This window comes from Thermobia domestica, chromosome 12 (assembly GCF_964235325.1).
Source record: "Thermobia domestica chromosome 12, izTheDome1.hap1.1, whole genome shotgun sequence".
Lineage (NCBI taxonomy): Eukaryota > Metazoa > Arthropoda > Insecta > Zygentoma > Lepismatidae > Thermobia > Thermobia domestica.
This window is the reverse complement of record NC_137465.1, coordinates 55500270-55517494: the sequence shown is the minus strand read 5'-3', so window position 1 is coordinate 55517494 and position 17225 is coordinate 55500270.

The following is a 17225-nucleotide window of genomic DNA, read 5'->3' as shown; positions in this document are numbered from 1 at the left end:
TTTAAGATGTACGAAGATTATACTGCGTTTAAGAGAATAACATGTGGCAACACCGAAATGTACTATGACCCTAAAGAGTTTATAGATAACAGGCCAATGTATGTGATTAATTGTAGTAAGTGGAAGAATGTATCGATAAATGAGAGAACGAACATAAAGATTGTTGTAGACTTTGCAGAAGCTGTGGCTGCTGATACTATATGCTATGCGATTTTAATTGGACGAAAGAACTTTACATATGATCCCAAGAATGACAAAGTGGTAGAAGAGTTTTAGCCCCTCTGTATTCGGAGGTCCAAAATGTCAAGTATTTTCTCGCATCTATGCAGCGTCATACACAGAAGACCCAGGCAAGATCCACATAAATGTATGTTTGTATTGTTTTATGGAAGTTTTTTCCATCAAACGAAATTGACGAAAATGATTAAATATTTTTGGGTGAAGATAAAAATTGAAGATTGATTTTCTATATAATAAATACGATGGCAAACACGTTGATTTTTAAACAACCTTGGAAGTCTTGAACAAAAACAGGTTATTGGATTAAGAGAATTAGAATTAAATACGGAATATAAAATTGTAAAAATGGAAAAGATTAAAACTAAGTTTGGAAAGAGCATATTAGTCGAATGTGAGAAGTTCAAGGTTTTTCTTCCACCTAGATTTACAAAACACTTAACAGATAAAATGATTGATGAGATCGTTAAAGATGGAATAAAAATCAAATACACTGGTCTAAAAGGTAACTATCCAACTGTTGAGTTCTGTATGTAAATCCAAAAATGAACGAAAATGAACAAAAATATGTTGTCATAAGTAAAGAATGGAGTGATTAGAAATGGATCCTCAAAAAAAGTTCATTCTTACTAATAACTTTAATGTAATTGTGAAAAATGTGCAAACCGAAGTTCAAGTAGTTTTTGATATTAACGGTTGTCTATTCAGTTTGAATTACGATCAGTGGACAGAGTTTAAGAAGTCATTGTTTCCTATTGAGAACGAGGTTAGCAGAAGATTCCATTATCAATATCCGAACTTGTAATTTTAAGTATGTTTTAACTGTATAAGTGTTTTTATAGTATCAACACTATAAAAGCTAAGACCTTTGGGTATACAGAATACAATCCCGTTCGAATTTTAAAGATACATGTATAAATAAGAAAGTTATTTGAATTTTTGTAATTATATCCTTAGAGTTATGCAATTTATAAGACATTCAATAGATAGGAAATTTATTTGTCTATTGATTGTCGTTTGAGTTTTTGAAATCGGTTAATAAACAACGGAGATATAACAAATTCGAAATAGTATCCTTAGAGGTATGCAACCCACAATACATTCGGAAGATGGCAAATTTATTTCTCTGTCGAATGTCGTTTGAATTTTTGAAATCGGTTAATTAGGGGCCGAGGTATTAAATAATAACGTTATTTGGGGGTGGGACTGCAAGTGTTGCCAACTCACTTTTAACAATTATCATATTTATTAGTAATGGGGTGAATTCATTCCTATATATTTTAAAGCGATATCTTGAAAAATTAAAATCCTGGAACGTTCCGAAAAAATATATTGAGTTGGAGACACTGACTTTTTTCTTTTTTTGAACTTTAATGTTTTAGCTATATGTACCAGCTAGATGGCTATGATCAAGAAGTTACTCACCTACTCAATAGATGGTGTCTCATATCATGTAGTTTATCACTGAGGGTTGATGGGAAGGAAGGAGAGAAAAAGACTCGAGAGATATTTTTTGTGGATTCAGTGACGCAGTCTAACAGCTATTATACAACGTCATCAGTACAGCTCCCTCTGGTGAAGACAAAAAGAGTGCTTGAATGTGTATATATGACGTTGTCTAACAGGTATTATACGACGTCATCGGTACAGCGCTCCCTGTCCGCTGCTAGCTAAAAGTACTGTTGAAGGAAGACTGGCTAATGTGTATATATGTATGTTGGCGTGAGAAGAAGGGAAAGCGAGAGACTGTAAAACTCTTTGCTTCTCTGAACTAAAAACTGGTTTGTAAGCTGAATATATGTATGCGTGTCTGATGTAGCCAGCGAATCAACATACTTAACTTTAACTTATCATCATTCAGCCATCTGTGGGCCGATTTCGATCAAACAAAAACTATTTTTTCAATCATAAACAGCGCTATAAGTTATAAGTTTTAGATGTAAGTTTTTACGATTTTAAATGTCATAAAAGCATATTCAGTCTCACTTGGGGGTATCCTTCTGTGTTAAAGTACAATGGTCAGTGGCGGCTTCATAAATTTTTGGTAGTTAGGGGGTGGAGGGGGAAAGTGGGGTAGAACATACATATGTACCCTACTCTTGAACCACAGAACATTCAATTCTCATTTGAACATTCAGAAGTTCCAGACACGGCTCAACCTTCCCAATGAGTGTTGGTACGGAAGAGTGTTGAATTTGCATTGACCATTTATATTTTGAATAATAGTTGCGGGACACCTGGGTAATTTTTGCTTAAAAACGGGACATTTAGGCGTCCTGTTTGAGAATCAGATAAAAACGGGACAACGGTTGAAAAAAGGGACTGTCCCGGCTAAAACGGGACGTCTGGTCACCTTAATTTACAATATAATAAAATAAATTGTTTTCAGCTGAAATTGTATACGTAGCGGAAGTAGTAGCTTAAGCTGAGCATCGAGTAGTCCACATAGTTCCGCCTTAGAAATTATCTCATTCTAGTAAAAGGTACAATTATTATTTTTATACAAAACTAGCAGCGTTCACCCCGCTTCGCTGCGGTCACCCCGGAACGCAATAAACTTTGTTACTTAGATAATTTTTACTTTTTCGCTTTCAAATTGCAGTAAATGTTAACATTAAAACGCCTGTCATTTATGTTAACCCGCCGAGTGACACGGTCATGCGGGTTGCATATAAATACGTTTATTTTTACCTATGATGAACTAATAACAAAGGATTTGTACGTATGGACACTTGAATGGTCAATTATCTCAAGACACTGGTAATTAAAAATTAAAGTGATATGATAAAAACCATCTAGGGTCCAAATCCTAATAACCCCCCAAAAATAAAAGAAATTGGTTCAGCCGTATTAGCGTGATGAGGGAACAAAGGTTTTGTACGTTCTCTTTTATAATATAGATTATCGCATATTAAATGCAAGTAGTGTTATATAAAAAATAATATTTTTACATACTACACTGAAGAATGGTTCAATTAAGCCCAATGAAAATTTAATTATTTTTTATTCTAACAAAATGAAATCAGTCCGTTAACTTATTAAACTCTCTCATATAGACATTTTAAGATTTTCGGTTTTGCGTGAAGTTAGCAGGGAAACTTTAAAATCGCTATAAAATCTTTATTTACCCAGAACTATTGGTCTAACCTAGCAAGAACTCTAGAACTCTTTGAGTGCTACTCAGAACTCTAAAAAATATAGAGATTTCAAGATTTTCAGTTTTCCGTGAAGTTAGCAGCGAAAATTTTAAATCGCTATAAAATCTTTATTTACCCAGAACTATTGGTCTAACCTAGCAAAAACTCTAGAACTCTTTGAGTGCTACTCAGAACTCTAAAAAAATATCGATTTATTAAACTTTTGGCCGCTAACTTCACGGGGGTTTATTCGAGGTTTCAAAAAAGAATCATTCATTAGATTTAAACATAACAATTACTTTTAAGGAAAATGGTCTTAGTTGTGCATGAATGCCTGTATACAAGGTAATATTTTGTACATTCTTTACAATGTATGGTCATAGAGAAAGTAAATTAATGAATCATAATCGTTCGTTAAATTGTGATAGTAACTAAATCATTGTTCAGATGCAACGGTGCAAATCTGTCTTCAACATTGGGGGAGGACGGGTAAGACCGTTCCCATAATATTTTATTTTAAGCGATGTTCAAAATATTTATGAACAATGCTGTGGAAGATCAGGGGAGCAGAGTTATCTTCAACATTGGAAACGGGCAGATTTGAGGCTTATTCTGGGAAGGGGGACTCATATTATGGTAGCTGAATCTAATTTCTGAAGTAAACCTGTTGTATATTATGTGTCAGACGATGTAGATGAAGTGGTAGTAGAACAGAAATAATCATTTCTACCCAAAAAACACATTTCAAATTGGATTATTGAGGAGGACAGTCCCCCCAGTTCCAAGATTGGCAAGGATTAGAAGGGTTTCGTGATAACAATAGTTAAGAAAGGCGATAAATACTTAAAAACTAAAATGATGAGATATTTAAAGCATTAATTATTTGTTTTTGTTAAATACTTTATCATTAAAGTAAAATTAAACAAGCACATTCTAAAGAAACATATGCTAAATTCGTGACTGCGATTCTAACGTTACATCCATCAGTGCACCCAATTTCAGGCTTCACACCGGAATATTGGTATTCAAAAGCACATTCTGCGGAATAACGTTTTTGACGATTTGCATCCATCTGTTTCTTGTATCTTTCGAAGGAGACCATTTCTTCAGTTCATCAAAGTTGCGCAACCCGAGGGATTTACCAGAATGTATGTACATCGTTATCACTTCTCACAGTTTTAGTTGTATCTTGTTTATTACTTTCCTCATTATGTGAGTTAATTAACATTTTATTTGTTTCCCTCTTTTGATTTATTTTACTTTCTTGATTCTTTTGTGTGTCAATTGCTGGTTTCATGTGTCAGTTTCCAATTTCATCCTTGAGTGCACTTACTTTTAGAAGGTCGATTTCAGTGCGTGAACTATATAACAATGGAAGTTCTACATTAGAATATGTACTGTTCAATGCTTGAACTTTATTTTTGCTTGTATTGGTTTGATCTTTAAAATTGGATCTCCAGAATTATCTTTCGTGTTTTTGTTATTGTTCTCTGGATTATGTGAAACATTTTGATTCGTTGTAGATTTACTTCTGTGATATTAGATCCCTTCTTCAGTTTGTAAATTCAATAAATTTGTACTTTCTTTATTACCGCTTATATTTCCTTCATGTTCTTGAATGGCTACCTCCTTGAGATAAGATCTTTGCTCAGTATTTTTTTTAAATCGCCTTTATGTTCAGTGCCTGAACCTCTGGGGAGTTCTTTCGTAATTGTTGTTTGGACTGTTTACTATTTCAGAACATTCCCATATAAATCTGTTTCTTTTGGGATTTCTTTGAGATAATGGGTTCGACCCACTAATTTGAGATTTTCCATTTTCGTTCTTTTTTCTTTATATTTTCCATATGATATACGATTAGCTTCTGCTTTATTATTCTTTTCATTCTTCTCATATGTTTTCCAGTTAGTCGTTCTTACAGCAATTGAATCATAATAACAAAACTATTTTGACAGTTCACTGAAAGAAATATTCTTCTGAGAACCTGTATTATAGGGAGCTGGCTTTAATGCGAGGCTGAGGAATTCAGAGTTGATTGACAGGTGCCCCACCCCGTCACCAAGAAACGGTCACTCGACGGTCCTGGGCAGGGTTGCCAGTGCGTTGTCAAAAAATTCAGCTAATACTCACTTAATTCAAAGAGTTTATGCAATTATGCAATCCCTATCGAAGATCCCTGTATACGTGGGCACACGTAAATTAGGTTGTGATAACAAATGCTTCAGTTTTTTCTCCCTCGCTTCTTCGTCGCACTGCACTATGGCCTTCCTTATTACTTCTCTAGCTTCGTTGTGTATAGTTTGCCCTCTCTTACGCTGTGAAGCCATTGTCAAATGAATAATAAGCAACAAAACCGCAACCACCACAGCACACAACAAATAACCAACTCACACTAACTCTTCAGAATGACATTCATGTGACAATTTTTTAACCCTGGCAACGCTGATATATAGAAGGAGGGTAAGGGAGTATTGCAAGAGTCAGGCAGAAAAATTGTTGAAATTTTCCCCTTTACCTCAGCCCCCGCTGGTAAACAAGCTAGCTCCCTATAATACATCTTTTTTGTTTCAGAAGTTGGTATTGATTTATTTCATTTACTACATACGTCTTTAGCTCTCGTTTTTTTTTTTTTTTTTTTTTTTTTTTTTTTTTTTTTTTTTTTTACCTGATTCCACCCAGCTGAATCTAGTTTAACGAGACATCATGACTTAAATCTGAAGAATTACATTGAACAGCACAATCGCGAGGAACATTAGGACGATAGTTGGTTTCTCTATTTCCTCCTGAACCGTTGTGTAACTCCAGACCTTTGTGTTACGATCTTGGTGAAATGAAATGAAATGAAATTTTGAGTTTTACGTCCCACGGTTATGCCGGTTAGGCTAAAGGAGACGGTGATAATGAATAATGAATGACATGTTGGAATGAAGAAAGTGGGAGGAAACGGGAGAACTCCGAGAAAACCCAGGCACACGGTGTTTGTCCACCACAAAGTTCACTTGGCGGGAGCAGGGTTTGAACCCGAGACCCCTAGCACCAGAGGTGAACGCTCTACCACTGAGCCACCGCGGCCCCACGATCTTGGTTATAATTATTACTTCGTAGATTGCAATTATTATTAATATCTATATTTGTATGAGCATCCCGACTACTGTTGCTCCTAAAACTGGAATTATTCTCATATTGCCGATTACTAGTGCCACTAATATTGATGTTCCGTATAGAGAAGTCACTTGTTAGCTACGGGGTTACCTTGAAAATTCCGATTTATAGTTCTTTGAGTCATCGAATTGTTCTCGTACGTTTGAACTATTAATGACATACCACTGAAATTAATACACTGAGCCGAAAGTAGTGTTTGTTGCAATTTATATGGCAATAAAATGCGTATGGACGCAATGATCCTAGCATCTGATTGCTGAGTATTAAACATTTTTAAATCATTATAGGCAGCAACGACAAATTCCGTAATGCTTTTATTTACACGTGGATCAAATTTACGGTTTCTAACCTGAGCGTCCCGATTGGCAAGTATAAAGTCGTTTTCAAAATTTCCTAGGAGAGCACGTTTGAAATCTTCATATTTGTGCAAAGAATTGAACCATCCCGAGCACGGTGGCTCTAAAATATGTAGTAAAATTTTCAAATATTTACTTTTATTTATGCCTACTAATTCACACTCTTCTTCGAACTTTTGTTAAAACATACTTGTCGATATGTCGCCTACTCAATCAATATATTTAGTCAGAGATCTTACTTCACTAAGTTTTACACATCTGTATTTGGATTCTGTTGTATTCACTTGGTCTTCTTGCTCGCTTTCAGAACTAGAGCCAAGATCTAAAAATCCGGATGGATGATAGACATTTGTATTGCATCCTTCGTCACACCAACCGACCATGTTCCTTCCATCGGATTAGTTTTTATTTCCAATATACATTAGATTTCCTGCTTGCTTATCTTCTGTTGGATTATTAGTATGCATCATAGGAGTTGAGTTGAGTTGAATTTCAGTTTAGCGTCAATTTCAGCAGCGAGGCTATGTGAGACGTGGACCTACTGATTAACGTGGAATTCGAACCACATGAGCTCCCGCGGGGAATCGAACCCGGGTCTCCCGCGCCAAGGGCGCGTACGCTAACCGCTTAGCCAGGAAGGAGCTCTATGCATCAGCGGAGTTTGTATAACTGCACTGTTCTGTTACTTGCTCTTCATACTTCTACTTTCATTCTCAATTCTACTATTTGACTCTGATTATTATTTATCCTTTGATCTAACACATTCAATACACCTTTCACGGATTTCACGTCCTCGTGAAACGTCTTTTAAATATCAGCCATTTCTATACATACAGTTTGCATTTTGCTGTCCATGCTTTGAAATCTAACTCTCATCTCTTCCGTAAAGGATTGAAGCAGAGTCTTTTCGGTCACGTTTTCTGTTTCGTCTGTTGTCTGACTACTTTGTACATACATGAAAGTAAAGATTTTTTGGCGCCTATTTTTACTCACCTCAAAATCAGTATCTCCTTTGTTTTGGAACATTCTCTGTTCTGGTACATATTCTGGATCTTTATCGGAATCATAATCATCCTCCGAATAAGTCTGTTTGTCGCTACTACTCTTATTATCACTCTTTTCTTTGGACGTGCTGGGAAACACCAGCTCTCTTCTTGTCGCCATCTTTGCTATTTACCGTAATTTACTTGCAGGAAGTCGTAAGAGAAAAAACTTTCAACGCGTATTACTCTATTGGAGGATTGACGAAATTTCGCCACCGATCGAGTGTTTGTATGATGAAGAATACAGAAATCTAAAAATTTCAAAATACCGAAATATATATATATATATATATATATATATATATATATATATATATATATATACAGTGTGTGTGTCTGATAGAGAAACCATCCTAAAACTTGACCACCCTAGTTTTCATAATCCCCCCTAAATTTGGAGGCTGGTTACGGGCCTGAAATGCAGGGCACATATAGCAGTTATACCATAATAAAACTTGACGACTCACTGCAATATAAAAAGTAAACAATATTAAATTTTCTTATTTATTTTATATTTTATGGTCTTTTTCTTACTTCCTTAACGAATGAAAATTTGTATTGCTTCAATAGAGAGAGAGAGAGAGAGATTCAGAGCAGATCATTTAGATCTAATAACACAAACATTGGCTCGTTCTTAACAGTCTATGGCAGCGTTTCCCAACGTTTCTTAACTTGCGGCACACTGCAGGTGTAATTTGAATTCTCGCGGCACACTCATATTATTATTATTATTATTATTATTATTATTATTATTATTATTATTATTATTATTATTATTATTAGTAGTAGTAGTAGTAGTAGTAGTAGTAGTAGTAGTAGTAGTAGTAGTAGTATTAGTATTTGTAAATATAAAATACAGTGGTATTTTTTTTCTGTGATTACTTATATTGTTTTCACAGAGCAGAAAGCTCTATCATTGTTTATTACTCCGTGGTAAATTGTTATGGTTATTTTTCATTCTAATTTAAAAATATAAAACAATTTCAATGAAATGAAAAGGACTCAGGTTTTTAAAAGTACACTTTCTTTTTCGAAAACTGTATCCAACCTTTCTCTAAGAAGGAAGATCACTAAATAAGGAACGAACGAACAAATCTCTTTTACTTTTAAAACACAAATGTAGGTAGTTTGTATGCATGTTTGCTTTGCAAAAGGATTGAATTATATTTTAAAATTTCAAGTTACGAAATAGTCTACAACAATAAAAAAGCGACAGTGGTCATAACAATGATAACAAATACTTTTTTCAATATTAAAAATGTACAGAAAAGTAACACAGCATAAAACTTAAAATTGTAGATTTGTAGTAGAGGTTCATAGTAATGTGAAATACAAGTATATATACATTTTTTCAATGTCTTGCAATTTGATTGCTATAAAATTAATAATTTTGTTTCGATCTCCTCGCGGCACACCAGCGGATCATTCGCGGCACACCAGTGTGCCGCGGCACACCGGTTGGGAAACGCTGGTCTATGGTTTGATTCTTCAAAAGGTTCATGTTTTGCCTGAGAGTAAATAAAATAATGAAATTAAGATAGAGTTATTAATGTTTATTTACAAGTAAATATCTCTAAATTTCGAAGGATTATGTTTGGTCTAAAAAGCAGGAGAACCTCAGCTCAGCTCTGTAAGAAATTAATTTGCTCTACTTCACCAATCCAATGGAGAGGCAGAGGGGGAAAAAGGTAAAGTTTTGATAATTGTTCCTTTACTTCAGGGGCGGATCCAGGACCGACTTCTGGGGGGAGCGGTGGGTTGTCATACTGCTACTTAGAGCTACTTTTAAGAGCTTCAAACTCTGGGATGGATTATATAAGGTTTCCTCTTCTGGTGGGGGCGATCGTCCCTAGATCTGCCATTGCTTTACTTGCTTAGGACCTGGGAAAATACGGAAAACAATACTCTCTTTATTCTGCCTTCGTATTCCTTAATTTCAAAGGCTGTTCCTTTTTACCTCGGGACCAATCTGGCCTACAATTGAGAGGAAACTATATTCAGAGAAATCCGTTTCAATGATTTTATACAATGTACTAGGATAGCGTAGTTTCTAGGATTGTACTAAAATGGCCTCTATGCAGGGTTAAAATAAAATCTTGCATTCAAGGTAGGCTAAAAGTGGCATAAGTTAACATTTAAATTACATACTTTCTTTATTGAAGTTCCAAGGAAAACTCTTAAAAGAATTTAATAGACCAACATTCTCTCATGCCAATAGCCTACGACGGGGATCGAATCCAATGACAACTGGATTCACGAACAAATCATCTCCATTAAGGTAGATTTCAATTAACTTGGAAATAGCTCAAAATCTCTAAGTTCTGGATAAGTTTTAAAAATTCACTCAACTTCTTATTCCAAACTATGGCACTACCTCAGACTTAAATATCCATAAAGACAGTGCAAGTAGAAAACTCTCGGGACACTAAGCATTTCTTCTGTCAAAAGCAGCTTTTACAAAGCTTAAAAGAGAGTACAGCCAAAGATTACTGACAAAATAATGGAAACTAGCAAGTCTGCACGTCCTGCGCAAGCGCAGGACACTATTTTTGTCTGAATGACTGAATATGATACAAAATTAAAAATATTTATGGCTAGCAAAGTAGTTTTAATAACACGTTAATAATATCTTTAATTAAGAATTTCTCCATAATTACTCAAATTTAAGATACACCCCGATTTCGCTGGGTTAAATTAAGGAAAAATAGTAATATGTTCCGTTTTTACTATTACTGAAGCGCTCTTTGATATTGGTAATTTTCGGTGACTTTATATATCCCTCTCCACTTCCCATGTTGCGGGTTACGGCATGATAAAAATTATACCAGGCCCGAATGTCATGTATGTTGAAAATTTGATCGAGATCGGTTGGGTGGTTCAACAGTTAAGTTCTACTTATTTTTATATATTAATCTTCCCTTCCCCTCCCCCTTCCCTAGGTTCTACCGTCAAAGTGAAAATATTAAAAAAAAGCTTTCCAGGCTCGAACGTCATCTATGTTGAAAATTTAATCGAGATCGGTCAGGTGATTCAAACGTTATTAAGTGTTATTTATTTTTATATATCTCTCCCCTCCCCTCCTCCTACCCGAAGTTCTACCGTCAAAGGGATATGATAAAAACCACCCCAGGTCCGAACCTCATCAATGTTGATAATTTTATTAAGATCGGTTCGGTGGTTTAAGTGTGATGAAATCACAAAGACAATCACTTTTATTTTTATTTTTATTTTTATTTTTAACTAGCAGCGTTCACCCCGCTTCGCTGCGGTCACCCCGGAACGCAATAAACTTTGTTACTTAGATAATTTTTACTTTTTCGCTTTCAAATTGCAGTAAATGTTAACATTATAGCGCCTGTCATTTATGTTAACCCGCCGAGTGACACGGTCATGCGGGTTGCATATAAATACGTTTATTTTTACCTATGATGAACTAATAACAAAGGATTTGTACGTATGGACACTTGAATGGTCAATTATCTCAAGACACTGGTAATTAAAAATTAAAGTGATATGATAAAAACCATCTAGGGTCCAAATCCTAATAACCCCCCAAAAATAAAAGAAATTGGTTCAGCCGTATTAGCGTGATGAGCTAACAAAGGATTTGTGCGTTCTCTTTTATAATATAGATTTTTATTTTTATTTTTATTTTTATTTTTAATTTTATTTTTATTTTTATTTTTATTTTTATTTTTATTTTATTTTATTTTATTTTTGTTTTTATGTCCCCCTTCCGCTCCCTTACACTGTACCGTCAAAACAAAATGAAGAAAACATCCCAGGTCCGAACCTTATCTATGTTGAAAGTTTGATCGAGATCATTCGGGTGGTTAAAGATTTATTAAGTTTTATTCATTTTCATACATTTACCCTCCTTCCCTCCCCTCCCCTAAGTTCTACCAATGAAATGAAATAATAAAAAAAACTTCTCAGGTTCGAACTTCATCTATGTTGAAAGTTTGATTGAGATCGATCGGGTGGTTCTAGGGATGCGCACGAGTCGAGACATGTCTCGAATCTCGACTCGACTTGACTCGAATTCGAGTCGAGACACTTTTTAAAATTCGAAACTAGTCGAGTCAAACGTATTTCTCGACTCGAATTTTTGTGTCGAGACTCGAGTCGAGTCGAGACAGCTGGTAAAAATCTCGACTCGACTCGAATGTCTCGAAAATTTTTTCTATAATTTTTAATATTATTTTGAAAAAATTACTCGCTCAGAAACACTCGGCACGAGAATTTCGGAAACTGCATGACTTGTCAGGTGTTCTAGGAGTGCTGTGGTGATTGTCTTCAACAAGTGGCGAAACCAAGAGAAAAAGACGTCCAAATGTCTAGTGGTTGGGCGTCCCCCACCTCATTACAGATGTCGAACGTCGTAGGCTGGGCAGACTGTTAAAACAGAACAGGCAGCGAACTGCGTCGGAACTAAGATCAGAGTTTAATGCTGGGCAAAGTAGAAGTGTGTCTGAACTAGTGTTGTCAAATTTCCGGAAATTTTGAACCTGTATTTTTTTAAAAAACGTTTTTTTTCGATTTTCCGGAAAAATTGAAAAATATAAATATGTTTGTATTAGGTTAATTTTACTAGTAATGATATCTCTTTTTTTCAAACACGCGAAAAATGTAAGTTCAAAAATTGCAATATTGCGAATATTAAAAAATAGCACTCAAAAATAAAACTATTCTAATTATTATCTATATATTAAAATACTAGATTTACGCATATTTGTTTCTCCTCACAGAAAAGATTATATGTTTGTCTCCAATCCTTTCAACAATGAATCTCGAACCCACAAGTGCTAGAAACGTGCCGTTTTCATTTGTCGATTCCAAATTTTGTGTAAATAGTGCAGTTCTAATTGAATATTTATATATATATTTATAAAAAACATGGCCATTAGTTCTTGATTACATTTATAGGGGTACACTAGAAGTACTGTGGGGACGCGGTGGCTCAGTGGTAGGGCGTTCACCTCTGGTGCTTGGGGCCATGGTTCGATCCCAGATCGCGCCGTGTGGATTTTGTGGTGGACAAACACCATGCTCGTGGGTTTTCTCGGAGTTCTCCCGTTTCCTTCCACTTTCTTCATTCCACCATTTCATTTATTTCTAATCATCACCATCTCCTTTAGCCTAACCGGCATAACCGTGGAACGTAAAATTAAAGTTTTCATTTCACTAGAAGTACTGAAATTTTTGAAAAAGTAAAGAATCATACCCTGCGAGGTATATATTCCAACATCACATAGTTGTATCCAGGGGTTGTATATCTGTCAGGCGTTTGTTTCATGGCCAAATGATAATGAAAACGGAGGATAACCATTTCTTTAGTCTAAGATTAATCTTTATTTTTTGGAGAGGTTTTTTTTCAATAAACACCGTTTATCACTGACATAATTAATTGTGTGTGTACTTTATTTACTTATTAAAAAATGCATGCAAATGCGTGCATACACGATATGGGCATTCAGTAAATGGATACTTGAAAATTTGAATTCAATTATCTACGAGCCTTTTGTTTTGGCCACGGGTGCAGTCCAAACTACTCTTTGGATTGAGCTTCTTACCAGATGTGTAGCCTACTGAAGGACCACACAGATGTTATGGAAACTATTGTGCTATTGTTCCTTTGTATGCTTTGGCAGAAACTTCTGTAGATATCGAAGCCCGCCAGTGAAGCCATATCTAGCATCTTGGTGCTAGATCTAGCATAATTCATTCCCATTTAGCGTCTAGCATCTTGACTTTAGCATCTTGGCTAAATCTCATTCTTTCCTCTGGAGAACAGAAAAAGAACGAAAATTTAGATGGCTCACTGACCGTTAGGAATTATTCCTTAGTTGAAGCGATGGTTGGAGTAATAAAACCAGTTAGTATTTCCGCTGTTGTATTGTTGAAATGTTCAAAAATAAGCAAAACGTGACTCTGCACAAGATGTTTACTTACCCATAGTTTTATTATTGTCAACTGAACCCTGAGTGTCTGGGATGTTTTTGTCCCTTCTCACTTTACAACTTGAGAGGGGAGGGGGTATGATCGTCAGAGTACACCGCTAAAAGAAATGTTTCCATGCTGCGTCGGACCATTCATAAAGTATAAATTCCCCCTTCCTCCCCTCATTCTCTTTCCAATACAGAGAACCGACTCTTTAAATGAAGAAAGAACCCTGAACCCTCCCGAAAATGCAAAAATGAATGATGCGTACAAATAACAAATCTGTGGATGAATCAAATAATGCAGATACATGAGAAGATGATGACGAAGATAACAGTGCTTGATGCAGCGCAGTCCACCACATGTAGAGCGTTGGCTTCGTATTCGGGAGGTCGTTGGTTCGAATCCCGCTGCCGACCATCCTGACTGGGGTTTTCCAGGGTTTCCCTCAGTCCTACCAGGCAAATGCCGGGATGGTACCTACTAAACAGGCCCTGGCCGATACCTTCCCAAATCCTTTCCGTTGTTATTTTTGTTGTTGGATATCCAGTGTAAAATGGCCTCGGAGCTGTATCTGGTGATTGTTAAATAAATAAATAAATGCAAATAGATTTGAAGTGTTCATATTTGTGTATGTGCACGTGTGTATGTGCTTGTTTCTGAGTATTTATATGCGCGTGTGTCTTGCAATTGTAATATAATTAATATCCACTGGATTAAGTGAAAGTATAGAATGGATTTGATGACTGCCAAATTGACGTCACCTTGGTAAGTCATTATTTTTTAATATTTAGTAATATTAAATTAGATTATAGTTTAGCGTCGTTTTCAGGAGCAAAGCTCTACAAGACGAGAGCGAACAGTTTAACGTCGGATTTGAAAACATGAGCTCCTACCATGAATCAAACCTCGTTCGAGAAATGCGCATACGCTAACCACATAGGAACGGGGAGCTCAACATTTAGTAATGTGTATATTAAGTTGTAAAATTATATTCGTTTAATTTTCACTAATATAATCTTCACAATGTAAGGCATTCGCTAGGCACGTTATCTTGTTTAAAAACAAAAAGCCTATTTCTTATGTTTCCATCTCGGGTTTGGACTGTGGGATGATAGAATTCCGAAAGAGATGTTTTTATTAAATTTTATACAGTAGATTTGCTCCTTCATAATCCCCGTGTTTGATAAGAATGAACCTCCCTGGCTCACGAAAATGTATACGTAATATAACAAAAAAAGCACATTAAATGTTTAATATAACATAAAAGCACGCTAATATAGCAAACATTGAAGATGCCCACTAGAAAATTTTCTTGGCCGCCCATGTCTGGAGGTACACAATTTCGCAACTCAGTGGATACGATGTGGATGTATAGAAAGTCCACTGATTCACCCATCATATTTAAATTTTATAAACATATTCTCAGTGAATACTAACCTGAGGAGAACTATTTTTTAATTCTATCGCAAAATGAGGTTTTTTTTTTTTTTTTTGGTCACCAGGTCTCGGTATCGTCCGGCACGAAAACTGATGTTTCTACAAGTGTTTCCCCAGCAAATTTTTTGAGAAAGGGGTCCTCCAGGAGTGTTATTTAGGGGATTTATTCCTGCGTTTGTTATATGCATATATATAGATATAGATAGATATAAATATAGATATACTGTGTATATATATAAAGATAAGTAGGTGCGGATCTTTAAAATTAGTTCGGAAAGATAATATGAAAATGTGCCATAATTTGCAAGAATCTATCTAGTCTAATATAAAAAATAAATAGTTTGTTTGTGTTTGTCTGTCTGTATGCGGCCTGGGGACCAGACGAGTGGACCGAGAGTTACCAAATTTTGGTCAGGGGTACCTTGGCCCAGGCCCCAGATCAAGACGAATCTTTTTTTATCAAAATTCGAACCAGGGGGTCTCAGGAGGCGCTTACAGGGACATGTAAGAGTTTTAGAAAATGGCCAATATTACTATCGAATTCATAGTTTTCGCGGTCGCTGAAATCAATGGTGACAATTCCATTAGCGATGATTTGCAAATTCAGCTACAATTGCATGCGGCCCGGGAGTCAGCGGGGGAGGGGGGATACCGAGACATGTAAAAGTAATCCAAAATGACCGATATTAGTGTCAAATCCATAGTTTTCGCGGTCGCTAATATCGATGGTGACACTTCCATTTGCGATGATTTGCAAATTCAGCTATAATTGTATGTGGGCCGGGAGTCAGCAGGGGGATACTGAGACATTTAAAAATAAACCAAAATGACCGATATTAGTGTCAATTCTATATTTTTCAATGTCTCTGAGATCAATGGCGACACTTCCATTAGCGAGGACTTGCAAATTTAGCTACAATTGTATGCGGGCCGGGAGTTAGCGGGGTCTCAGGAGACGGTATCCGCCCCCGGTGACCCCTGGCTCGAATAGGGTGAATTTGGAAGTTATTGCGATCAGAGTTTCACCATTGATTTCAGCGACCGCGAAAACTATGAATTCGACAGTAATATCGGCCATTTCCTACCACTTTTACATGTTTCTGTAAACGCCCCCTGAGACCCCCTGGTTGGATTCCGAGACATGTAAAAGTAATACAAAATGATCGATCTTAGTGTCAGATTCATAGTTTTTGCGGTCGCAGAAATGAATGGTAATACTTCAACAGGCGTTGTCTTCCAAATACTGCCCCCATGCGAAGAATGGGTATATTCAGCTGTCTAATAAAATAAAACAAAAGAGTTTTGTTTGTGTGTTTGTCTGTCTGTGTGCGGCCTGGGGACCAGACGAGTGGACCGAGAGTTACTAAATTTTGGTCAGGTGTACCTTCGCCTAGGACCCAGATCAAGACGGAAAGTTGTTTTCAAATTTCGAACCTGAGGAGTCTCAGGGGGGCGTTTACCAGAACCGGCTTGGGAACCAGACAAATTGACAGAGAGTTACCAAATTTTGGTCACGAATACCTTGGTCCAGGCTCCAAACCAGAGTTAAACGATTTTGTCAAAATTCGAACTAGGGGGGTCTCAGAGGTCGTTTACCGGAACATGTAAAAGTAGTAGAAAATAACCGATATTAGTGTTGAATTCATAGTTTTCGCGGTCGCTATAATCAATGGTGAAACTCCGATAGCATTAACTTCCAAATTCATGCTATCAGGCACCGGGCCGGGGGTCACCGAGGTTGGGGGGAGTTGAGATATCGAGACATATAAAAGTAATCCAAAATTTCCGATATTAGTGTCAAATCCATAGTTTTCGCGGTCGCTGATATTAATAGCGATACTTCCATTAGCGATGATTTGCAAATTCAGCTACAATGCATGTGGGCCGGGAGTCAGCGCGGGGGGGGGGCG